The 27,355-nt window shown below is 39.1% G+C and overlaps 1 long non-coding RNA gene across 1 annotated transcript; it reads right to left on the bottom strand.

Moving 5' to 3' along the window:
- Positions 1-297: 297 nt before the first annotated feature.
- Positions 298-25,609, bottom strand: LOC125961606 (uncharacterized). The gene is made up of 3 exons (XR_007472498.1): positions 24,471-25,609; positions 11,576-11,786; positions 298-3,712 (listed from the first exon to the last, which is right to left on the bottom strand). It is a non-coding gene; the product is annotated as an uncharacterized LOC125961606 (long non-coding RNA).
- Positions 25,610-27,355: the final 1,746 nt, after the last annotated feature.

Here is a 27,355-nt window from a genome sequence, read left to right as displayed (position 1 = left end):
GCTCCTTTTTTCTCTATTTTCTTTTCTCTTCACTTTCACTTTTCTGGAGAAAGATCGGTGAAGCGACGAGAGACATGTTTAGCTTTTCTGCCTGTGAGAATCAGACCAGTACGAAGAAACTGCTTTGAGAGTCGGAAAAACACACACACGAAGTTTACAGATGCCTTCAGGCAATGTGAAATTTTCATAAAATGGCTAGTTCATGAAAATTGTATTTTAAAAAAGACAATAAATATATTAAATGTGTATTGAGTATTTCCCACCCTCCCTAACCCCACCCCACCCCCCCCAAAAAAAGGAAGTGAAAGAAGACTCCCATAAACCCAAAATGCGACACTTTCCAAAGCTCAGAATTTCATTAAGGGCTTAAATACCATTTTTGCCTCACACCCAGTTTAAGCCCCTAACGCATTTTATAGGCTCCATTTCAGCATAGAGGTGTTAACGTTTGGAAGCTACAAATAGGGCAATTTGATGAGAAATTGGCTAGAGATCCTGAATAATAACAGATTTAAGAGAACTTCAAAGGAAAAAGTAATTTCAAGTTTGAAGAAAATAATGAGCATGTATTTCCTGAATGGAAGTAATCTACCTGAAATATTTTCCTGTGAAATCTTTTTTTTCAATTCTGTGTCTATAGTACACTACAGAACATGGCCAATGCATACTCCCTTCCAGTTTCTAGCACGATTTTTCTCTCTGACTTCTGAAGTAGATAATTCTATGGAGCCATTCTGCTCCTAGAATGCCCACTCTAGGAAACCAGGGATCTTTCTGTCTTGTTCACCACTGTATTCTCATTCTGACTGCATAAAGGTACACAATAAATATTTCTTGGATAAACTTTCATCTAAAACTCAATCTATACTGCATAAGAGTTGTGAGTCTTAAAGAAACATAGATGTAGATATATAGATACTAGACCTTGAGATTTTTTGAACTTATATTTCAAAATATAAGTTTTGAAATTTAGAGAACTGGAGAGAATTTTAGAGAACACAACCTCTGAGACGTCTGCCTCTTTGGTTTTAAGTCCCAACTACCAGGCTCCCAACAAGCAAATCTAAGTCATTGGCAGCCAAGAGGTAATTTGGAAAAATGGAAGAGTAGGCAAAAAAGAAAGAAAAGAAAAAGATCAGGAGACTGGGCGTTGTAACATCAGGATGTTTCTGATTCCACAGAAACTGAGCTGGCACCTGGGTGGGTCAATGTGGGTCTGGCTTGGTTTCTGGAAGAATGAGCTACGACTATATTTTTAAGATGGATTCTTTGTGGGTTGAACACGGCTGAACATGGCCGTTCCTACTTCTGCAGGGCTGCCAAACTAGGGGTCACTGTCATCCTGTAATTTGGATGAAAGTAATATTCGCCCCTGCTGCAGAAAAGGGTCCAGCTACACACGCTAAGTCAGCAGCTTCTAAGGAGGGAAACTGAACCCGGGTCTATGGGTTTCGGATCCTGTGGGTTCGGTAGAATTTATTTGTGGGTTGAAGAATTTCTTGAGAAGGGGAGACTTCTGAAAGGAGTTTTCCAAAGGACAATGAACAATGTGAGAGAAATGCACAAAGCCATAAAATGTCACCTCTACTCCCAAAAGAGATCTAGTCCGCTCTCCAGGCTTTGGGCAAGGTCATACCCCTTTTCTCCCCAGCAGTTCAGAACCCATCAAATAAATCAGAATTCCAGTGAAAGGGGAAAATGCACTTCTCCACTGGCTTTCACAGCTATTGCTGTTTATTGGGGCATCCACCTAACAAGAAACATGGTGGCTGATTCAGCTTGGGCAGGCAGTGATAAAAATGAATTAGCAGATGCATCTGTTGAAGGAATGTAGCTGCGCACCTGAAGACATACCCCAGGGCTCTTGGTGTTTATGAGACTCTCAGTGACTGGGTAGTTTTTAATCAATGGTCATGTAGCATTGAGAGTTTATGTAATAAGGCGATGGTACTATTTTGACAGTCACAGAATATCAGATATATGATAACAAGTAAATATTCAAGTTCTTGTGCTCAAATGCATGAACAGTTGTGGTCAAAGGATAATCTGACTGTGTAAAAATCACGAACAGTGAAAGCACTTACACAAGAGCTGGCTACAAAAAAGTTACCCATGCTGAGTGGGGGTGGGCCTTGTCCCCCGGTGTTAGAAGCACGTCTAAACTTGGAATTGATAAAGGCCTGTGTCTTAGTCTGTTTGGGCTGCTATAAGAAAAATATCAGAGACTGGGTGGCTTATAAACAACAAAAATGTATTTCTCATAGTTCTGGAGGCTGAGGAGTCCAAGACCAAGGCACTGGCAGATTCAGTGTCTGGTGAGAGCAGGCTTCTTGGTTCACCATAGACAGCTGTCTTTTCATTGTGTCCTCATGTGGTAAAAGAGGTGAGAGAGTTCTCTGGAGCCTCTTGTAAGGATGCAAGTCCTATCCATGAGGGCTATGCTCTCATGACCTAAACACCTCCCAAAAGGCCCCACCACCAAGTACTATCACCTTGGAGATTAGGGTTTCAACATATGTACTTTGTGGGGGACACAGACATTCAGTCTATAGTCACCTATTTGTGTGTTTTGCTAACTGGAATATTTTTAACCTGATGAGGACTAAAATTCAGTAGAATTTTGTGGAATATATCTAATACACTAAGTGTAGCTTGTGACTAGGGCCAGAGGCTCCTCTCTAATATATGTTTTCAAGTCCTTCATTTGAGGACTGTACTTTGAGGGGTACAGCAAATACAATAGCAAAACTCATCACTTCCCAAATAGTGTCACTGATTGCTAAAAAATAAACACCCTTCCTCAAGAATCTTAGAAGAAAATATAACAAATGAACAGAATATAGAGACTAACATGCAGAAATATAAAAAATAAGAAATAATGAGAACCAGACAACATGAAATAATAAAAACGAAAGCTACTAGAAACATATTTTTAAACCCAAGCTGACACATTGGATTCTATCATTATGGTATCTAAGGATATCATATGATAACTGTGGACAAGCAGGTGTATGTTCCAGGGTGATCTGTCACAGCAGGAAACTGCAGAGGGACAAATATGCCACTTGGTTGTTCTCGGTTGTTCTTCCACTCACCATCCCCTGGAAAGTTCCCAGGGGTCCAGGCTAGAAATCCAGTTATTAGCATCAGTCCTGATTAAATTCACTCGAATTATGATAGAACCTGAGACTAAGAGGAAATCCAGCTAGCCAGCTATTAATTACCCATGCTAATAATGGCAAGTGAGCGGAGACCATGATAAAAATCTACCAGCAATCCAAAAAATCTATTCTTAGCCTCAGTCTTTCCACTATTCTCTCCATTCACCTCTGTCAACCCTTTGCCAGGGAAGTTGGCTCATTTGAGTCTTATAATTTGATTCGGTGCTAATGTTGAACAAAATTGTCACATTTTGGGCAGCAGGGCACAGGCAGGAAAGTCAAAATTGTATAATACATAAATTGTCCCCTGAATAAAACAGGAGGCAAAACATTCTTATCAGTTTACCTAACAGAGTGGCATCGTTCTTGAAAGACTGGCAAAACTTGACATTCACTCACTTGATAAACATACGTGGATCACCTGGCACATGCCAGGTACCCATGGGGTAGGAACATGAATTTTCTTGAAACGTGTTAGAGTTAATACATTTTACACTAAGAGTCTTCCTCAAGTCGCAAGTCTGTGACTAAGGTCCAAGTCAAACTTCATCCTATGAAAATGGAAAGAAAGCATTATTTACGGACTACATCGTTCTTGGGCATCAAACAACATTTTCCTAAGAGCCATACTTGGATATGTGAATTTAGAAAGGTTCCATTAAGGCATCTTGAAATTATTTGCATTGCATTTGTATATGTCCAGCTGGACAGGAATATCTAATCTTGGCTGATTTTATGTAAAATGTTACTTCTCTTGTTACTACTGTCTGTTGACTATTACTTTGATGGCAGCAAGCCATTCTCCCTTTACTATTCTTAGAGATCCATCCTCTCCAAGGCCCTGGAAGGGAACCCTACATACTACATACTAAATGATCCCACGCTTCCTTGCTCACAATTATTCAGACCAGGGCTGGATGGCGGGGGAAGCAATTTATTAGTGGGCCAGCAGACCTTCAGATCATTTAAACCAGGGAACTCAGAGTCTAACTCGACTGTACATTGACCTGGGAGTCATCCAAAACCAGTAGGGGGTCCTTGTGTGCTGAAATAGAAGTGGCTGATCTGCAGTAGAAAGAATAAAGCAAGTGAACAGAGAGAATCAGAAATAGAGAACACTTGACTCCAGAATAATGTAGGTTCCTGATTTTTTTCCAGTTCCTTTCCTAGCCTCTTTGGAGACCCAAGTCAACTTGATTCCTTCAGGATCCATGAGATACTCTGGTATCTTAAGGTAAATTCCTCATTTTTTCCTTAGCTCGTTTAAGAGGATTTCTGTTCCTGGTAAACAAGCGATCCCACAGACAGAGCTGAAAATGAGGCAGAGTTTTGACTACCTTACCTTCACTTGGAATAGAATAGAATCCTTGTCATTTAGTGCTTTATACACATATATGAGTAAAGAACAGTTAATGAAGACAAGCTGCTATAAAAACTATTTAGATTTTCAGAAAAAATTTAGGAAAAAATGTGTTTAAATTATTGAATTACCTTAGGGAAAATATTTTCCCCACTCAGTAGAGTTAGGTGTCTTAAAATTTCTAGAAGCAGAATAGAATACATAGATACTTCTCTGAATAGATAGTATTAATACTGGGACCACCTGCAGGTTAATGCTGGAAATTGCTTCACTGAACATTTTTCTAAAAGATCTAGAAGGCAAGGTGTACAAACATCCAGGTGTGAAATGTTACAAAATTCTTTCAGGTAGTGAAATGTGAAGAAGGTAGTATGGTCATGCCTGGGTGAGTTGTTAAGTAACCCAATACATTCAGGAGACAGAATGCAGCCTCTTACACCTGCAGTTAGGGGAGGCTGTACACGCTAGCGGGTAATAGCTCAGGCTTTGGCGACAGACAGACTGGAGTTTGAATCCCAATTCCACCCCTTACTCTGTGTGTGTGTGTGTGTGTGTGTGTGTGTTTCGTATTATTTACTCATTTATTTATTTTTGGCTGTGTTGGGTCTTCGTTGAGGCACATGGGCTTTCTCTAGTCACGGCAAGCGGGGGCTACTCTTCGTTGCGGTGCATGGGCTTCTCACTGCGGTGGCTTCTCTTGTTGTGGAGCACGGGCTCTAGGCGCACAGGCTCAGTAGTTGTGGCACACGGGCTTTGTTGCTCTGCGGCATGTGAGATCTTCCTGGACCAGGGCTCGAACCCGTGTCCCCTGCATTGGCAGGCAGATTCTTAACCACTGCTCCACCAGGGAAGTCCCCTTAAGGTGTTTTAAGAGGCCTTGACACCCGAGCAGGCCACTGAATCTAAGCCTCGGTTTCCTCATCTGTAGATTGGAAATATAGGGTTAATGTGTAGAATCCGTGAGCTAGTGCATCAAAGAGGTTATCGAGTTACTTTGTACATAGTGAATTTCCAATAAATGCAGGCTGTCTCAATAAATGCCAATTGTTATTATTAGTATTTCCTCTGCCTGGATAACCTATCTATTCTCCCAATTCTCTGGCTAATTCCTACTTGCCCCTTCAGTGTCAGTTTAGAAGTGTCCTCACTGGCAAACATTTGAATACCTATTATGTATCACACACCTCCTCCAGGTAACCTTTCCTGAGCCACCTCAACTGAGTAAAAGACCTTTAAGACAATTAATTCTCGGGGCTTCTCTGGTGGCGCAGTGGTTAAGAATCCACCTGCCAATGCAGGGGACATGGGTTTGTGCCCTGGTCCAGAAAGATCCCATATGCCATGGAGCCACTAAGCCCGTGCGCCACAACTACTGAGCCTGCGCTCTAGAGCACGCAAGCCACAACTACTGAGCCCGTGTGCAGCAACTACTGAAGCCTGTGTGCTTAGAGCTTGTGCTTCACAACAAGAGAGGCTACCGCAATGAGAAGCCCACACACCCAAACGCATAGTAGCCCGTGCTCGCTGCAACTAGAGAAAGCCCATGTGCCGCAACGAAGACCAAACACAGCCAAAAATAAATAAAGAAAATAAAGAAAGAAATCGGAGAAAGGAAAATTTTTAAAAAGACAATTAATTCTCACCTATTAATTATAACCTAGGATAGAATATTTGAGTATTAATAAAATTTGCTCATAGAAACATGTTCTGTTGTGGCTAAAAGTACAAACAAAAAACTGAACAGCATCAGTAAGGGCATAGGAAACAAGAGTACCCATCAATCTACCTTTAAAAACATGGGCACCATAACAAGTTTAAACCTGAATAAAAACCTAGGGAAAGAGTGTAAAAATCTAAAGTTGCAAATTCTGAAATAAAAGTAAAGAGAATTGAATTGTTAAAACAAACAAAACAATATCACTATTTTGAATTCAGATAGAAATAAGAAAAATGCTTCTGGGAAGGAAAAAAATACAATCTATCCTAAAGTCAGAACTGAATATGTCTGATGTTTGCTCTTTTTTCTTGTAGCTGTTAGTGATTCATGAAGCAAAGGAAGGGAAGTTCTCTGCAGATTTCACTCCAGGGTTGCATTGTAAAAGCAGCTCTTCATGCTGCCAACTCACCCACGCCAGCACCCCAAGACGACCTATGTGAACAGCCCAGTCTGGATGTCTCCCTTTCCCTCCCTTCTCACGTAACCCTGTATGGATACACACACACATACATGACACACACGTGAGTTTTTTGTGTTTATTTTGTTCTTACTGTTTTACAAAATAGTATCCATTAAACACTTTCTTCATCTTGTAGAAATTCCTTCAAGTCACTTGACAGAACTTTCATGCATTTTTTTAAATGGTTGCATATTTCCCTTTGGTGTGGGTATTTCCTACTCGATTCAGCCATTTCCCTATAATAGGCATTCATTCTGTTTCCAGTTGTTTCCTACAAACAATCTTACAGGAAATACCTTTTATATACTTCCTTAATTCATGGTGATTTTCTTTCTGAAGGCTAGATTCCCAAGAGTGGGATTGTTGGGTTGGAAAGTGTAAACATTTTTAATTTTATCAGATGTTGTTCAACGGTTTCACAACAACAAAAAGTTTTCACACTTCCACCAGTGATGCTTGAGATCGTGCTTTTCCTTTCTCTATGTCACAGCCAGCAATAGATGTTAGCTTTCTTTTTAGCCGTTTGATAAGTATGAAGTGACAGCTCATTGCTAGTGTTATGTGCATTTTCCTGAGTTCCAGAGCTTTAGAGCATCTTTTTGTGTATTTGTTATATTTGGAATTGGCCCTTTGTGAATTATCTGTTGATATCCTTTTCCCATTTTCTACATGGCAACATGCCTTTTTCTTATAAGAGCTCTTGCATGATTGCTATAAATATATCCATCTACAACTATGGTATTCATCCATCTTACATATATTTTTATATATACTACAATCTATTTCCAATTCTCTATTCTATCCACTGATCTATTTGTCTGTTTCTATGTCATACCATACTCATTTAATTACCTTGAAGATATAGTACCTTCTGAAATTTCCAAAACCATTATTGCTACTCTCCCTAACATCACATTGTTTTCTTTTCTTTTCCACACTTTTTTTGGACATCTTTGGGTATTTTTTCATCCATATAAGTTCGAAGAATATTTTAGACAATAAAATAAACCATTTTAGAGGGACGTTCAAGACGGTGGAGGAGTAAGACATGGAGGTCACCTTTCTCCCCATAAATACATCAAAAATACATCTACATGTGGAACAACTCTTACAGAACACCTACTAAATGCTGGCAGAAGACCTCAGACTTCCTAAAAGGCAGGAAAACCCCCACATACCTGGGTAGAGCAAAAGAAAAAAGAAAAAATAGGGATGGGACCTGCACCTCTGGGAGGGAGCTGTAAAGGAGGAAAAGTTTCCACACACTAGGAAGCCCCTTCACTGGTGGGGACAGGGGGTGGCCAGGGGGGAAGCTTTGGAGCCACGGAGGAGAGTGCAGCAACAGGGGTGCGGAGAGATTCCCACACAAAGGATCAGTGCCAACCACCACTCACCAGCCTGAGACACTTGTCTGCTCACCCTTCGGGACGGGTGGGAGCTGGGAGCTGAGGCTTGGGCTTTGGAGGTCAGACCCCAGGGAGAGGACTGGGGTTGGCTGCGTGAACACAGCCTGAAGGGGGCTTGTGTGCCACAACTAGCTGGGAGGGAGTGGGGGAAAAAATCTGGACCTGCTGAAGAGGCCTTTTGTTTCGGGGTGTGTGAGAAGAGGGGATTCCTGCTCCATGTGCCCACAGAAGGCAGAGCACCGCCTAAGTGAACTTGAGAGATGGGTGCGAGCAGTGGCTATCAGCTCGGACAGCAGAGACAGGCATGAACTGCTAATGCTGCTGCCGCTGCCACCAAGAATCCTGTGTGCAAGCACAGGTCACTACCCACACCTTCACCTGGAGGCTGTGCAGCCCGCCACTGCTGGGGTCCCATGATCCAGGGACAACATCCTCTGGAGAACACACAGCACACCTCAGGCTGTTGCAATGTCATGCTGGCCTCTGCCACCACAGGCTTGCACACATTCCAATTATGACGACTTACCCCTCCCTCCTCCCAGCCTGAGTGAGCAAGAGAGCCCTAATCAGCCGCTGCTTTAACCCCCTCCTGTCTAGGCGGGAACAGACGCCTGAGGGTGGCCTACATGCAGAGGCAGCGCCAAAACCAAAGCTGAACCCCAGGAGCTGTGCGAAAAAAGAATAGAAAGGGAAATCTCTCCCAGCAGCCTCAGGAGCAGCAGATTAAATCCACACAATCAACTTGATAAATGCGGCATCTCTGAAATACCTGAATAGACAACGAATGTTCCCAAAATTGACGCGGTGGACTGTGGGAGCGACTGGAGACTTGGGGTTTACATTCTGCGTCTGATTTGTTTCTGGTTTTATGTTTAACTTAGCTTAGTTTTTAGTGCTTGTTATCATTGCTGAATTTGTTTATTGGTTTTGTTGCTCACTTCCTTTTTAAAATTTTTAATTCTTTTATTTATTTTATCCTTTTTTCTATTTTTGTGAGTGTGTATGTGTATGTTTCTTTGTGTGATTTTGTCTGTTTAGTTTTGCTTTTCCCATTTGCCTTGGGATTCTATCTGTTCGTTCTTTTCTTTTCTTTTCATCCTTTTCTTCGGAGCCATGTGGCTGGCAGGGTCTCTGTACCCCGGCCAGTTGTTAGGCCTAAGTCTCCGAGGTGGGAGAGCCGAGTCCAGGACGTTGGAACACCAGCGACCTCCTGGCCCCATGTAATATCAATCAGCGAGAGTTCTCCCAGAGATCTCCATCTCAACACTAAGACCCAGATCCACCCAATGGCTAGCAAGCTCCAGTGCTGGAAGCCCCATGCCAAACAACTAGCAAGATACGAACACAACCCCACCTATTAGCAGAGAGGCTGCCTAAAGTCATACTAAGCTCACAGACACCCCAAAACACACCACCGGACCTGGCCCTGCCCACCAGAAGGACAAGATCCAGCCCCACCCACCAGAACAGAGGCACCAGTCCCTTCCACCAGGAAGCCTACACAATGCACTGAAACAAACTTACCTACTGGGAGCAGACACCAAAAACAATGGGAACTGTGAACCTACAGCCTGAGAAACGGAGACCCCAAACACAGTAAGTTAAACAAAATGAGAAGACAGAGAAATACACAGCAGATGAATAAGCAAGCTAAAAACCCACCAGACCAAACAAATGAAGATGAAATAGGCAGTCTACCTGAAAAAGAATTCAGAGTAATGACAGTAAACACGATCCAAAATCTTGGAAATAGAATGGAGAAAATAAAAGAAAAGCTTAACAAGGACCTAGAAGAACTAAAGAGCAAACAAACAATGATGAACAACACAATAAATGAAATTTAAAATTCGCTAGAAAGAATCAATAGCAGAATAACTGAGAGAGAAGAACGGATAAGTGACCTGGAAGATAAAATGGTGGAAATAACTACCACACAGCAGAATAAAGGAAAAAGAATGAAAAGAATTGAGGACAACTCAGAGACCTCGGGACAATGTTAAATGCACCAACATTCGAATTATAGGGGTCGCAGAAGAAGAAGAGAAAAAAAAGGGACTGAGAAAATATTTGAAGAGATTATAGTTGAAAACTTCCCTACTATGGGTAAGGAAATAGTCAATCAAGTCCAGGAGGAGCAGAAAGTACCATACAGGATAAATCCAAGGAGAAACACGCCAAGACACATATTAATCAAACTATCAAAAATTAAATACAGAGAAAAAATATTAAAAGCAACAAGGGAAAAACAACACTTAACATACAAGGGAATCCCCGTAAGGTTAACAGCTGATCTTTCAGCAGAAACTCTGCAAGCCAGAACAGAGTGGCAGGACATATTTAAAGTGATGAAAGGGAAAAACCTACAACCAAGATTGCTATACCCAGCAAGGATCTCATTCAGATTCAGCAGAGAAATTAAAACCATTACATACAAGCAAAAGCTAAGAGAATCGAGCACCACCAAACCAGCTCTACAACAAATGCTAAAGGAAGTTCTCTAGGCAGGAAGCACAAGGGAAGGAAATGACTTACAATAACAAATTACAAACAATTAAGAGAATGGTAATAGGAACATACATATCGATAACTACCTTAAATGTAAATGGATGAAATGCTCCAACCAAAAGACATAGACTGGCTGTATGGATACAAAAACAAGACCCATACATATGTTGTCTACAAGACACCCACTTCAGACCTAGGGACACATACAGACTGAAAGTGAGGGGATGGAAAAAGATATTCCATGCAAATGAACATCAAAGGAAAGCTGGAGTAGCAATTCTCATATCAGACAAAATAGACTTTAACATAAAGACTATTACAAGAGACAAAGAAGGACACTACATAATGATCAAGGGATCAATCCAAGAAGAAGATATAACAACTGTAAATATTTATGCATCCAAGAGAGGAGCACCTCAATACATAAGGCAAATGCTAACAGCCATAAAATGGGAAATCAACAGTAACACAATCATAGTAGGGGACTTTAACACCCCACTTTCACCAATGGACAGATCATCCAAAATGAAAATAAATAAGGAAACACAAGCTTTAAATGATACATTAAACAATATGGACTTAATTGATACTTATAGGACATTCCATCCAAAACCAGCAGATTACACTTTCTTCTCAAGTGCTCATGGAATATTCTCCAGGATAGATCACATCTTGGATCACAAATCAAGCCCTAGTAAATTTAAGAAAATTGAAATCATATCAAGTATCTTTTCTGACCACAATGCTATGAGACTAGATATGAACTACAGGAAAATAACTGTAAAAAACACAAAAACTTGGAGGCTAAACAATACACTACTAAATAACCAAGAGATCACTGAAGAAATCAAAGAGGAAATCAAAAATTACCTAGAAACAAATGACAATCAAAACACAACAACCCAAAACCTATAGGATGCAGCAAAAGCAGTTCTAAGAGAGAATTTTATAGCAATACAATCCTACCTCAAGAATCAAGAAACATCTCAGGGCTTCCCTGGTGTCACAGTGGTTGAGAGTCCACCTGCCGATGCAGGGGACACGGGTTCATGCCCGGGTCCGGGAGGATCCCACATGCCGCGGAGCGGTTAGGCCCGTGAGCCATTGCCACTGAGCCTGCACGTCCAGAGCCTGTGCTTCACAACAGGAGAGGCCACAACAGTGAGAGGCCCGCATACTGCAAAAAAAAATAAAATAAAATAAACATCTCAAATAAACAACCTAACCTTACAATTAAAGCAATTAGAGAAAGAAGAACAAAAACCGTGAAAGTTAGCAGAAAGAAAGAAATCATAAAGATCAGATAAGAAAAACTGAAAGAATGTCGTTTTCAGAGACAGTAGTCTGCCACCTTCTCGGTCTGTCGGCTTGCTAAATAAAGTCATACACCTTGCCTCAAAAAAATAAAAAGAAGAGAAGAGGAAAAAAAAAGAAGTAAATGAAAAAGAAATGAAGGAAACGATAGCAAAGATCAATAAAACTAAAACCTGGTTCCTTGAGAAGTTAAAAAATTGATAAGCCATTAACCAGACTCATCAAGAAAAAAAGGGAGAATACTCAAATGAATAGAAATAGAAATGAAAAAGGAGAAGTAACAACTGACACTGCAGAAATACAAAGGATCATGAGCGATTACTACAAGCAACTATATGCCAATAAAATGGACAACCTGGAGGAAATGCACAAATTCTTAGAAAAGCACAACCTTCTACAACTGAACCAGGAAGAAACAGAAAATATAAAGAGACCAATCACAAGCACTGAAATTGAGACTGTGACTAAAAATCTTCCAACAAACAAAAGCCCAGGGGCTTCCCTGGTGGCGCAGTGGTTGAGAGTCCGCCTGCCGATGCAGGGGACAAGGGTTCGTGCCCCAGTCCGGGAAGATCCCACATGCTGCGGAGCGGCTGGGCCCGTGAGCCATGGCCGCTGAGCCTGCGCGTCCGGAGCCTGTGTTCCGCAGCGAGAGAGGCCACAACAGTGAGAGGCCCACGTACCGCAAAACAAAACAAAACAAAACAAAAGCCCAGGACCAGATGGCTTCACAGGTGAATTCTATCAAACATTTAGAGAAGAGCTAACACCTATACTTCTCAAACTCTTCCAAAATATAGCAGAAGGAGGAACACTCCCAAACTTGTTCTATGAGGCCACCATCACCCTGATAACAAAACCAGACAAAGATGCCATAAAAAAAGAAAACTACAGGCCAATATCACTGATGAACATAGATGCAAAAATCCTCAACAAAATACTAGCAAACAGAATCCAACAGCACATTAAAAGGATCATGCACCATGATCAAGTGGGGTTTATCCCAGGAATGCAAGGATTCTTCGATATATGCAAATCAATCAATGTGATAAACCGTATTAATAATCGGAAGGAGAAAAACCATATGATCATCTCAATAGATGCAGAAAAAGCTTTTGACAAAATTCAACTCCCATTTATGATAAAAACTCCAGAAAGTAGGCATGGAGGGAACTTACCTCAACATAATAAAGGCCATATATGACAAACCCACAGCCAACATCGTTCTCAATGTGAAAAACTGAAACCATTTCCACTAATATCAGGAACAAGACAAGCTTGCCCACTCTCACCACTGTTATTCAACATAGTTTTGGACGTTTTCACCACAGCAATCAGAGAAGAAAAAGAAATAAAAGGATTCCAAATTGGAAAAGAAGAAGTAAAACTGTCACTGTTTGCTGATGACATGATACTATACATACAGAATCCTAAAGATGCTACCAGAAAACTACTAGAGCTAATCAATGAATTTGATAAAGTAGCAGGATACAAAATTAATGCACAGAAATCTCTTGCATTCCTATACACCAATGATGAAAAATCTGAAAGGGAAATTAAGGAAACACTCCCATTTACCACTGCAGCAAACAGAATAAAATACCTAGGAATAAACCTACCTAAGGAGACAAAAGACCTGTATGTACAAAACTATAAGACACTGATGAAAGAAATTAAAGATGATACAAACAGATGGAGAGATATACCATGTTCTTGGATTGGAAGAATCAACATTGTGAAAATTACTCTACTACTCAAAGCAATCTACAGATTCAATGCAATCCCTCTCAAACTACCAATGGCATTTTTCACGGAACTAGAACAAAATATTTCACAATTTGTATGGAAACACAAAAGACCCAGAAGAGCCAAAGCAAGAAAAATGGAGCTGTTGGAATCAGGCTCCTTGACTTCAGGCTATACCATAAAGCTGCAGTAATCAAGACAGTATGGTACTGGCACAAAAACAGAAATATAGATCAATGGAACAGGATATAAAGCCCAGAGATAAAGCCATGCACATATGGTCACCTTATTTTTGATAAAGGAGGCAAGAATATACAATGGAGAAAAGGCAGCCTCTTCAATAAGTGGTGGTGGGAAAACTGGACAGCTACATGTAAAATAATGAAATTACAACATTCTCTAACACCATACACAAAAGTAAACTCAAAATGGATTAAAGACCTAAATGTAAGGCCAGACACTATCAAACTCTTAGAGGAAAACGTAGGCAGAACACTCTATGACATAAATCACAGCAAGATCCTTTTTGACCCACCTCTTAGAGAAATGGAAATAAAAGCAAAAATAAACAAATGGGGCCTAATGAAACTTAAAAGCTTTTGCACAGCAAAGGAAACCATAAACAAGACCAAAAGACAACCCTCAGAATGGGAGAAATTATTTGCAATCAAAGCAACTGACAAAGGATTAATCTCAAAAATATACAAGCAGCTTGTGCAGCTCAATATCAAAAAAGCAAACAACCCAATCCAAAACTGGGCAGAAGACCTAAACAGACATTTCTCCAACGAAGATATACAGATTGCCAACAAACACATGAAAGGATGCTCAACATCACTAATCATTAGAGAAATGCAAATCAAAACTACAATGAGGTATCACCTCACGCCAGTCAGAATGGCTATCATCAAAAAATCTACAAACAATACATGCTGGACAGGGTGTGGAGAAAAGGGAACCCTCTTGCACTGTTGGTGGGAATGTAAATTGATACAGCCACTATGGAGAACAGTATGGAGGTTCCTTAAAAAACTAAAAATAGAACTGCCATACAACCCAGCAATCCCACTGCTGGGCATATACCCTGAGAAAACCATAATTCAAAAAGTGTCATGTACCACAATGATCATTACAGCTCTGTTTACAATAGTCAGGCATGGAAGCAACCTAAGTGTCCATTGACAGATGAATGGATAAAGAAGATGTGGCACATATATACAATGGAATATTACTCAGCCATAAAAATAAATGAAATTGAGTCATTTGTAGTGAAGTGGATGGACCTAGAGTCTGTCATACAGAGTGAAGTAAGTCAGAAAGAGATATACAAATATTGTATGCTAACACATATATAGGGAATCTAAAAAAAAAAAGGTTCTGAAGAACCTAGGGGCAGGACAGGAAAAAAGATGCAGACATAGAGATTGGACTTGAGGACACGGGGAGGGGGAAGGGTAAGCTGGGACGAAATGAGAGAATGGCATGGACATATATACGCTACCAAATGTAAAATAGATAGCTAGTGGGAAGCAGCCGCATAGCACAGGGAGATCAGCTCCATGCTTTGTGCCCACCTAGATGAGTGGGATAGGGAGGGTGGGAGGGAGACGCAAGAAAGAGATATGGGGATGTATGCATATGTACTGCTGATTCACTTTGTTATACAGAAGAAACTAACACACCATTGTAAAGCAATTATACTCCAATAAAGATGTTAAAAAAAAAAGGAAAGAGGACTCAAATCAATAAAATTAGAAATGAGAAAGAAGTTACAACTGACACTACAGAATTACAAAGGATCATAATAGACTACTATATGCAACCATATGCCAATAAAATGGACAACCTGGAAAAATGGACAAATTCTTAGAAAAGTACCACCTTCCAAAACTGAACCAGGAAGAAATAGAAAATATAAACAGACCAATCACAAGTAATGAAATTGAAACTATTTAAAAATCTTCCAAGAACAAAAGTCCAGGACCAGATGGCTTCACAGGCAAATTCTATCAAACATTTAGAGAATAGCTAACACCTATCCTTCTCAAACTCTTCCAAAAAATTGCAGAGGAAGGAACACTCCCAAACTCATTCTACAAGGCCACCATCACCATACCAAAACCAGACAAAGATATCACAAAAAAAGAAAATTACAGGCCAATATCACTGATGAACATAGATGCAAAAATCCTCAACAAAATACTAGCAATTCAAATCCAACAGTACATTATAGAGCTCATCAATGAATTTGGTAAAGTTACAGGCTACAAAATACACAGAAATCTGTTGCATTTCTATATGCTAACAATGAAAGATCAGAAAGGGAAATTCAAGAAACAATCCCATTTACCACTGCAACAAAAATAATAAAATACCTAGGAATAAACCTACCTAAGGGGACAGTACAACTGTATTCTGAAAACTATAGGACGCTGATGAAAGAAATCGAAGAATATACAAACAGATGGAAAGATATATCATGTTCTTGGATTGGAAGAATCAATATTGTCAAAATGACTATACTACCCAAGGCAATCTGCAGATACAATGAAATTCTTATCAAATTACCAGTGTCATTTTTACAGAACTAGATAAAAAAATCTTAAAATTTGTATGGAGACACAAAAGACCCCTGATAGCCAAAGCAAACTTGAGAAAGAAAAATGAAGAAGCTGGAAGAATCAGGCTCCCTGACTTCAGACTATAGTACAAAGCTATAGTCACCAAAACAGTATGTTACTGGCACAAAAATAGAACTATAGTTCAATTGAACAGGATAGAAAGCCCAGAAGTAAACCCATGTACCTATGGTTACTTAATCTATGACAAAGGAGGCTGGAATATACAATGGTGGAAAGACTGTCTCCTCAACAAATGCTGCTGGGAAAACTGGACAGCTAAACTTAAAAGAATGGAATTAGATCATTCTTTAACACCATACACAAAAATAAGCTCAAAATGGATTAAGAACCTAAATGTGAGACAGGATACTATAAAATTCCTAGATGAAAACATAGGCAGAACACTGTCTGACATAAATTGTAGCAATATCTTTTATCCATCTTCCAGAGTAATGGAAATAAAAAAAATAAATAAATGGGATATCATTAAATGCAACAGCTCTTGCACAGCAAAGGAAACCATAAACAAAATGAAAAGACAACCCACAGATTGGGAGAAAATATTTGCAAATGATGTGACTGAGAAGGGATTAGTCTCCAAAATCTACAAAGAGCTCATGTGGCTTAATATCATCAAAACAAAAAACCCAATCAAAAAATGGGCAGAAGACCTAAATAGATATTTTTCCAAGGAAGACATACAGATGGCCAAGAGGCACATGAAAAGATGTTCAGCATCGCTAATGATTAGAGAAGTGCAAATCAAAACTACAATGAGATATCACCTCACACCAATCAAAATGTCTATCATCAAAAAATCCACAAACAATAAATGCTGGAAGAGGGTGTAGAGAGAAGGGAACCTTCCTACACTGTTGGTGAGAATGTAAATTGGTACAGCCACTATGGAGAACAGTATGGAGGTTCCTTAAAAAACTAAAAATAGAGCTACCATGTGACCCCACAATCCCACACCTGGGCATATATCTGGAGAAAAACATGGTCTGAAAGGATTCATGTACCCCAGTGTTCACTGCAGCACTGTTTATAAAAGCCAAGACATGCAAGCAACCTAAATGTCCATCGACAGAGGAATGGATAAGGAAAATGTGGTACATATATACAATTGAATATTACTCAGCCATAAAAAAGAACAAAATAATGCCATTTGCAGCAACATGGATGGACCTAGAGATTGTCATACTGAGTGAATTAAGTCAGACAGAGAAAGAGAAATATAATATGATATTGCTTATATGTGGAATCTAAAAAGAAATGATAAAAATGAATGTATTTACAAAACAGAAATGGACTCACAGACTTACAGAATGAGCTTATGGTTACCTGTGGGGGAAGGGTGGAGGGAAGGGATAATTAGGGAGTTTGGGATTGACATGTACGGATAACCAACAAGGACCTACTGTATAGCACAGAGAAGTCTGCTCAATGTTAAGTGGCAGCCTGGATGGGAGGGGAGTCTGGGGGAGAATGGATACATGTATATGTATGGCCGAGTCAAACTATCACATTGTTAATCAGCTATACTCCCATATAAAATAAAAAGTTAAAGAAATTTTTAAATAAATAAAAAGACTTTTCATAATATTGAAGTGTCATTTAGTCAGGAAAACATAATAATCCTGAATATTTATGCAACTAGTACCAGAGCTTCAAAAGACATGAAGCAAAACTGTCAGAACTAAAGGAAGACAATCATAGCTGGATATTTTAACACTCTTTTATCAGTAATTGATACAAGAAATAGATTTTAAAAATCAGTAAGGAGGTAGAAGATATGAACAAAACTACCAATCAACTTAACCTTATTGACATTTACAGAACACTATACCCAACCACTGCAGAATATACATTCTTTTCAAGGGACATTCACTAAGGTACACCATACTTTTGACATAAAGTAAGTATCCTTAAATTTCAGAAGTGATTTAAATCATGCAGAATATGTTCTCTGGCCACAGTAGAAACTACTCAGAAACTAATAACAAATTAAAAAGTAATAACAATTAGATACTTAGAAAAGGCCCAAACTTTTGGAAATTAAACGGCATAATTTTAAACCAATAAGTCAAAGAAGAAATCGTAAGATACATGAGAAAGACTTTTCAAGTGAATGAAAATTCTGTATCAAGGTTTGTGAAATATAACTAAAGCAGTGTTTAGAGAGAAATGCATAACTTTCAATACTTATATTAGAAACAAAGAAAGTTTTCAAATCAACTCCCTAAATTTCCAGCTTAAAAAGCAAAATGAACTCAAATGGGTAGAAAGAAGGAAAATAGTAAAGTCAGGAATAATAATATAGAAAATAGACCAACAGTAAAGAAAATTAACAAAGCAAAATGTCAGTTCTTTGAAAACATTAATGAAACTATTAATCCCTGAAGCAAGATTGATTAAGAAAAAAAGTAGACCCATAAACAAAAATGAAAAACTCAAAGAACTATGAAGTCATTGCTGCTAATTAGGGGAAGTGGGCACTGGTGTGCTGTTGGGTATAAAGCTAAAAGCTAAGAAGTCATTTTTCTAGGCTCACCACTGTTTTATGAGAAAAACATTGAAGTGTTTTCTTTTCTGCTCATTTTCTCAACTGTAAGCCAAAAAGGAAACAGTAAGAAGAGATAAAGTGGGGAGAGGTGGATAAACATACTGTTAAGTAGTATAGAATCTGTGAATGGAGATTTGTCAATACTTTATAATACTTGAAATATCATAAAAGCACAAATAAACCCATTGTGAAAACACTTGTTTTATTTTTTTATTTCTTTTGGATGTATATATACAAAACCGGGTTAATCATAATCCTTGGTTCACACTGTCCTCTTTGGTCTGGGCATAACTATCTTTTCTTTTCAGTTATTTATGTCTTTAATTATTTAGTAAAAACCTAAGAACGTGCCATGCAATCTAAGATCTACAACTATCCCTAAATTAAACTTTTCTATGTGCTATCTTCCTCAACTCCAGAAAAAACTATTATCCTGAATTTGGTTTATCATTTTTAAATATATGCTTAAACAATATGTTGTCTAGTTTTGCTTATTTTATTTTTTTATAATTTTTATCATTGTGTTCTCAATTTGCAGCATTTTAAAAAATTTATTTATTTTTTATTTTAATTATTTTTGGCTGAGTTGGGTCTTCGTTGCTGTGCACAGCCTTCTCATTGCAGTGGCTTCTCTTGTGGAGCACGGGCTCTAGGCTTGCGAGCTTCAGTAGTTGTGGTTCGCAGGCTCTAGAGCGCAGGGTCAGTAGTTGGGGCACACAGGCTTTGTTGCTCCGCAGCATGTGGGATCTTCCCGGACCAGGGATTGAACCCGTGTCCCCTGCATTGGCAGGCAGATTCTTAACCACTGTACCACCAGGGAAGTCCCAGTTTTGCTTATTTTATATCTCAGACTTGTTTTTCTTATTCAATGTTGTGTTACTAAAATACATGCATGTTGTTGTAGTTATAGTTCACTCATTCTATTGAGTGAACATGTCACAGAATAATTTATCTATTCTTCTAGTGTGAACATACATTTTTTTCTATCCCCCAAAATATGAGTGTTTGTGTAATGCACAAGTATATGCCTAGGAGTAGAATTGCTGTGTCATGAGACATGACTTTACAAGATGATGCTGAAGTGTTTTCCGGAATTAATGTATCAATGTACACTCCTATTTGCAATGTACAAGTGATCCTGTTGATTTATATCCTTTCCAATATTTGGTATTGTCAGATTTCTTAATTTTTGCCGATTAAGTTGGTATAAAATGGTATCTCACAGTCTTGATTTGCATTGGCCATTTATGTTACCTCTTCTGTGAAATGACTCTTCATTTCTTTTTCCTGTTTTTCTATTGTATTATTTGTCTTTTTCCTATTAACTTGAAGGAGTTCTGTGTATATCTTAATAACAATATTGTCTGTTATATGTGCTCCAGATACCTTCCCTCAGTCTTACCTTTTCACTTTTGAAAGGTCTCTTTTGATGAGCTGAAGTTGTTTTAATGTAGTTGAATTGCTCAAGCTTTTATTTTATGGCCAGCACATTTTGACATATTTAAAAGATCTATGGTCAGAAAAATAATCACCTACAGAACTCTAAAAGTTTTGCATTTGACAAATAAATAATTCATATATTGATAAAATTGATTTTTGTGTTTGGTATGAGGGAGGGATCCAATTTCACTTTGTTTCCCTTTATAGGTAATTGAGTCTGTCTTTATTGTTTTCAGGTAGGAAAAGTGACAGGAAGTCTAAGAAGAAAATCTCGCAACAGATATTTTTCTTATTGGAGTCAAAGGGAGAGAAGGCCATGTCACCCATTTGAAAGGACACAAATCTAATGTAATGTCCAGATTTATTATCAGATTGCAGGAATGGGAAGAGCCTTCAGAGTTATATCATTTATCACTCAGCCTCCAGAGATGCTTCAACTAAATCTCTCAGGACAAATTAGCACCTGACTCACATTTTGACGTATCTCTGGGAAACTATTTCTCATTCCAACCCTTGATTGTTTTTCTTAGGAAACTTCTCCTCTGCCTAGTCATAGCATCATGCTCATTTCCTTTACACTAAACCCTACTGGAAAATAATTTATTGTCATAATAATTTGCACATGGATCACAAATCTCCCCAACGATCAAAAACTCAGATTAGTTTAAATTAGCATTATAGATAAAGGTTTTGAATCCTTGCCCATTATAACTTTCACCGGCCTATAAAACAGTTGCCTCTCTTTTGGACCCACAAGAGAGTCAGAGCACAGCTGTGGCGATGGCAGGGGTCATTAATAGCATAGAGAATATTGGTGGGGGTTTTTTTCAATTGAAAAATATCACAACCATTTAATTTTATTGAAGTCTAACTCAATTTATTTTTGCCCTCCTAGAGGAGGGAATAAATACAGGAATAGAGTTAGAAATGGTAACTGTTTTACACGATAACAACAGCAACAAAAACCGAAAGATGAGTTGCAAATTATGAGTTTAAACCTAATTCTCAGGTTTTGGAACTTCTTTAGATAACAGGGAAACAAGGGGCAGAAATAATTAAATAGGCTGTGGTTCCATTTTAGCCAATTACATGCAGAAAATAGCACAAGAAAGCCCTTCTGGCAATTCAAATACGAGATCATACTCTTGGATAGATATTTTATCTAGTAATAAAAGTGATAATTGTCTTCATATTTGTAAAGAATTAAGATAAAAGTAAGCCAGGGGAGGGTGGGACGGAGGGAGACACAGGAGGGAGGAGATGTGGGAGCATGTGTATATGTATGGCTGATTCACTTTGCTGTGGGGCAGAAACTGACACACCATTGTAAAGCAATTATACTCCAATAAAGATGTAAAAAAAAAAAAAAAAAAAGTAAGCCAGGAAACCTACCCCAACCTGCTAATTCTGAGAAAACCATAAATTATTTCATTTCTTTCTATTATGTTCTAGTGCTCTTCTTCCCTGGTGAAGTCTTCTTCTTGGTACGTCTCAATTTGCTTGCCTTTAACGTTCTCATTGCAGATCCTTTGTCATTGGCTGACAAAGCATACTTTTTTTTTAAGGGCAGGGTTTGAGTTATGGTTTTCCTGCTCAGCTTTAGTGCTCTCAAGATAGGTACACGAGAAGTGAGTCATAAAGGCACACATCAGTTTTAGATAGAAGTTGTTGATGATGGCTTTATTGCTTTTATGGACAACTGGAAACAGCAATGCACATTTAAGGGTGGGGATAGAGAGATGATATGTAAACATCTAATTTCCTTTTCTTTTTTTTAACATTTTTTTTGGAGTATAATTGCTTTACAATGTTGTGTTAGTTTCTGCTGTATAACAAAGTGAATCAGCTATATGTATACATATATCCCCATATCCCCTCCCTCTTGTGTCTCCCTCCCACTGGCCTCCCTATCCCAATTCTCTAGGTCGTCACAAAATGTCTTATATAGCAATGCTGCTAATAGCAATCTAAATGAAGCCCTAACTGAGGCTTGTACTGAAATCATTCAAATGCTGAAACAGACTTTAAAACTGGAGGCTGCATTCTCTGAGAATTAGTAAATGGACTAGAAGTTATATTTCTGTTTTTGTTTTATGTTCAAAGACGTATACTCACAACTTCCACCCCCCCCCATTATACTGGAAGGTAAACAAGCTCTTTTGGGTTCAGATCAAAGAGTTCTTGGGTTCTTGCTTTGCCTCTCATAATGTGATGAGTTTTGAACAAATCACTCTATTTTTCTTGTTTTTGTTACGATATTAAATGCAGATGACCAACATGTTTTACAAGGCTTTTGTTAGAAATAGAAATACTTCAGTATGTTTAACTACGACATGCTATGTTCACTAGCATGATTCCTCATTTGCCCTTGAAGTAATTTAGGAGGTATCTGGATTCTGGTGTACCTCCATTCTTGGTTTAGAACTAAAAAGAGCAAAGCAAATAATTATAAAAAAGACTATATGAAAGCCCAAAGCATATATTACTGTATATTTTTAAGAGAGAAATGAGAGGAAGGAGTAAAAGCATCTTTTTTGTCATTTTCCTCCAAGTTTCAACTTTATACCCTAAGAAAGCAAAAATCAAAGAATTACACTGGGGGCTCTCCAACTGAGTGTCAAAACATACATGCCAGTGTGTTTCTGAGTGAGAAGTAGACAGAGGCAGGTAAGGAGGCCCTTCTAACTCCCCCTTTCATACGTAAGCACCTCTGGTCCAGGGTGGAAGACCTGCAGCCTTTCAGCCACCCTGGCAGGGCCAGGCTCTCCAGGTGGTACCCAGCAGGGCTGGAGTGACTGTGTTGTCGAACTGAGTCAGTTTAGGGCCAGTTCCCACAATTCAGTTTGGTTTGTGTTTGGTTCCTGACAACGGTCCAGGAAAGGTAAGGAACTGGGGGTAAGAAGGAAGGGGATAAAGAAGCAGATGTGTAGTGGACAGTCACTAATTACCATTTTTCTGTCCTATTCAGCGGCAAATGATTGGTCTTTGTTGGTTGTTCTTATGTGCTGGGGAAGACACTGTCCTTCAGATTCTTTAATTATTTTTATTGAGTATAGTTGATTTACAATGTTGTATTAATTTCTGCTGTACGGCAAAGTGATTCAGCTATATATATGTGTGTGTATATATATATATATATATATATATATATATATATATATACACACACACACACACATTCTTTTTTTAAAATATTCTTTTCCATTATGGTTTATCATAGGATACTGAATATAGTTCTCTGTGCTATACGGTAGGACCTGTTGTTCACTGTCCTTTAGATTTGCTATCTGCACCTCCAATGGAATATATAGTCAGTGTCTTTTTCAGTGAATTCATATGATATTCTTATGACTCCCAGAATAGCTGGCCAATGGCCATAGTTCTTTTGTTTAAAAATAGAAAATGTGTATGTGGGAAGCATCTGTATGGATGGTGGGAGAGAAGAGTTTGAATGGGGGCAGGAGTTGTGTTGGGTAGCAGAGGATGTCAGGAAGAACAGAAGCATGGAAACCACAGAAAATGTAATGAATTAAAATTCTGAGACACAATGGCAATAAATGCTTACATATTAAGCAGTATATCACCTAAAGGGAAAATAAAACAAAAAGATCATAGTATGAATTGCTGAGATGTCTCAGAACTTAATGGTTTATTTTGTCTTTTTTTTTTTTAATGTATTCAGGAAAAACTACAAACCTAATTTTACTTGCCTTAGAAACTTTTTATTTGGTTTCCAGGTGCAACAAAAATTTGAGCTTTTAAGTTTTACTTTTAACATTGAGGACCTAAGGGGTAGAAGCATTATTGCTTTTGAGCAAAAAAAAAAATGACTTTGTGACAACTAAGGTTGAATTGAAAATAGTGTTACACATTCTGCGTACATAGGACACAATGACTGCGTACATAGGACACAAGCCTGGTCTGAAAGGATGCTTTTTTGATTAGGTGCATACAACCGGAATTTTGGCCCAGGTTAGTCTGGGATGCCTTCCCTGCTCCTCCAGCCCAAATCTCTCCTTCTTCTGCAATCCCATAGCTTCTTATTATCATCTTCCAGGTCACCTATCATGTGCCCTAAACAGCCCCTACTAAGTGTCTTGAGAACTTAGGCCACATTTTAGATTAAGTTCCGTAGAAACAGAGCCAAAGACAGAATTTCATGTGCAAGTGATACCTTGAAGGAGTTCTCTCAGGAGGCATCTGTAGGGTAGTGAAGGCAGCAGGACAGGGAGGGGGAAGCATGTGGTTTCCATCAGATCCTCTCAAGCTTTGGAGCATAAATTGTACTGTAGAGTCTGTCCTACCTTGAAACAAGAGAGCAAGACGTTTATACCCTTCCCTTGGGTTCCTGACCTTGGATGAGGGTATCTTAACTTTGGGCAAGGTGGCTTCCATTGCCCAAGGGCAATCCTCTGGACAAGGTTGTAGGGGTAAGCCTTTAGCCAAAGCCACAGCAGAAGCTAGGGGGACAAGCACATCAACCAGCAGGTAAAAGGGATTCCAAGGGATCTGGGTGAGGGTCTGATATCTGTTTCAAATTGGTATGGGAATCAGCATCTTGCTTCCAGAATGGTGGGAGCATTCTGGAGCAGAATTAACTGAAATACAGACAGACCTGGGTCTAGGGTTGAGGGCTCACTTGGCAGGAACCAACATGGACTAATCAAGGCCTAAGACTAGATGATAATAATAAGAGTAACCACAATAATAACTAATAGTTATATCGTGTTTACTGCATGCCAGGCCCTGTTCTAAGCCCTTTACTTAAATGAACATATTTATTCTTCACAATAACCCAGAGAAGTAGGTACTGATCTTATTCCCAATTTACAGATGAGAACATTAATTTACAGATGAGGAAGTAGCCATTTGTGGAGAGGTTCCATAAATTCACTAAGGTTACAAAGCCAACAGGTGACTGAGCCGAGTTTTGAATCCAGGCAGTTTCTACTCTGAGTCCCTGTGCTCTATATCACCTCTCGGTATCACTATTGCCACCCCTTTCCAGAATTTAGTTACCATGCCAGCAAAGTGGGGACGGTGTGTATTAGTCTCCTATTGCTGCTATAACAAATTATCACAAACTTCGTGGCTTAAAACAACACACACTTATGATTTTACAGTTCAGGACATTGGAAGTCTAAAAATGGGGTTTCATCAGGCTAAAATCAAGGTATCAACTCAGCAGGGTTCCTTCTGGAGGATTTAGGGGAGAATCTGTTTCCTTGCCTTTTCCAGCTTCTAGAAATCTTCTACATTCCCTGCTTCATGGCCTCTTCTTCTTTCTTCAAAGCCATCAAAGTAGCATCAGCAAATCTCTCTCTCACTCTGACTCTCCAGCCTCCCTCTTTTAAATTATAAGAACCCTTAGTAATTACACTGGGCCACCCAGATAATCCAGGATAATCTTCCCATCACAAGATCCTTAATCATATCTGCAAAGTTCCTTCTGTTAAGAAACTTTAGCATATTCATAGGTTCTGGGCATTAGGATGTGGACATCTTTGGGGGCCACTACTCTGCCCACCACAGAGTGGCAAGGAGCTGTCTCAGATTTAGTTTTGGCCACCTAGCCCAGCAGAAGGAAGGTTTAATATATTTTTTTATTTTAATTATGGAAGAATAAACTCACATTTCTTTCACATCTGAGTTTATCAACTGATATTCATACCTGGTACTATGGCTTGTATACACATCTTGTAAACCACACTTATTCATTCATCCATTTAACAAACATTTATTTACCACCTGCCATAGACTGTTACATGAAAGAAATGATCTTCTATTATGTTTTAGCCACTTTACATTTTGAGGTCAACTTGTTGGGGTCTAGGCTACTCCAACTAGTACAACTAAGTTTGAAGTGCAACTTTAAACGTGAGCACTAGAGGGTAGGTTCCTCAAAGTCTAGCAGATGCCTTGTTATTTGGGTTAGATCATCTGTAATTTTTAAAAATTTTGATTAAACGCACATAACATAACATTTACCATCATAACCATCTTTAAGTGCGCATACAGTTCAGTAGTGTTGAGTATATTCACATTGTTGTGAAAGAGGTCTCCAGAACTTTTTCATCTTGCAAAAGTGAAATTCTATACCCATTAAACAATGGCTCTCTACTTCCTGCTCCCCACACCGCTGGCAACCACCATTCTGCATCCTGATTCTATGAGTTTAACTACTCTTGATGCCTCATATAAGTGGAATCATACAGAATTTATCTTTCTGTGGCTGGTTTATTTCAATTAACAAAATGTCTTCTAGGTTCAACCATGTTTTAGCATGTGTCAGAATTTCCTTCTTTTTTAAGACTGAGTAATATTCCACTGTGTGTATACCCTACATTTTGTTTACCCATTCATCTGTCGATGCACCTTTGAGTTGCTTGTCTGTAACTCTTTCAGGGTCTAGGAGCCATCTCTACAGGAGGAGGACCCCACAGGCAACACTGGAGTTTGGCTTTTTATTTCTTCACCTCCTACAGACTCTTGCCACTAACTGCATTCTTTGTTCTTTGCCTCATCTTTATTTAAAAAAAATTTTTATTTTCATACAGTTTTTAAAGTTACTTTCCATTTACAGTTATTAAAAAATATTGGCTATATTCCCTGTTTTGTACAATACCTCCTTGAGCCTACCTACACCCAGCAGTTTATACCTCTCACTCCCCCACCCCTACCAACTGCATTCTAATTCTGAAATGACAAATTCAGGGATTTAGGAATGGTAGTTGAATCAAAGTATGTACAGATGCAAAATATGTTTTTAAAAAAGTACTTGAGGGGCTTCCCTGCAAAATATAGGGAGAAATGTACTAATGACTCCTCAAGTACTTTTTTTTTTCCTGCGGTACGCGGGCCTCTCACTGTTGCGTCCTCTCCGGTTGCGGAGCACAGGCTCCGGACGCGCAGGCTCAGCGGCCATGGCTCAGCCGCTCCACGGCATGCGGAATCCTCCCGGACCGGGGCACAAACCCGTGACCCCTGCATCGGCAGGCGGACTCTCAACCACTGCGCCACCAGGGAAGCCCCAACCCATATTTTTTGAGAGTGAACTGC

The sequence above is a fragment of the Orcinus orca genome, chromosome 17 (genome assembly GCF_937001465.1).
Source record: "Orcinus orca chromosome 17, mOrcOrc1.1, whole genome shotgun sequence".
NCBI classification, from domain to species: Eukaryota; Metazoa; Chordata; class Mammalia; order Artiodactyla; family Delphinidae; genus Orcinus; species Orcinus orca.
The sequence above is the reverse complement of the archived record's forward strand: the minus strand, read 5'-3'. Positions and strand labels throughout refer to the sequence as shown.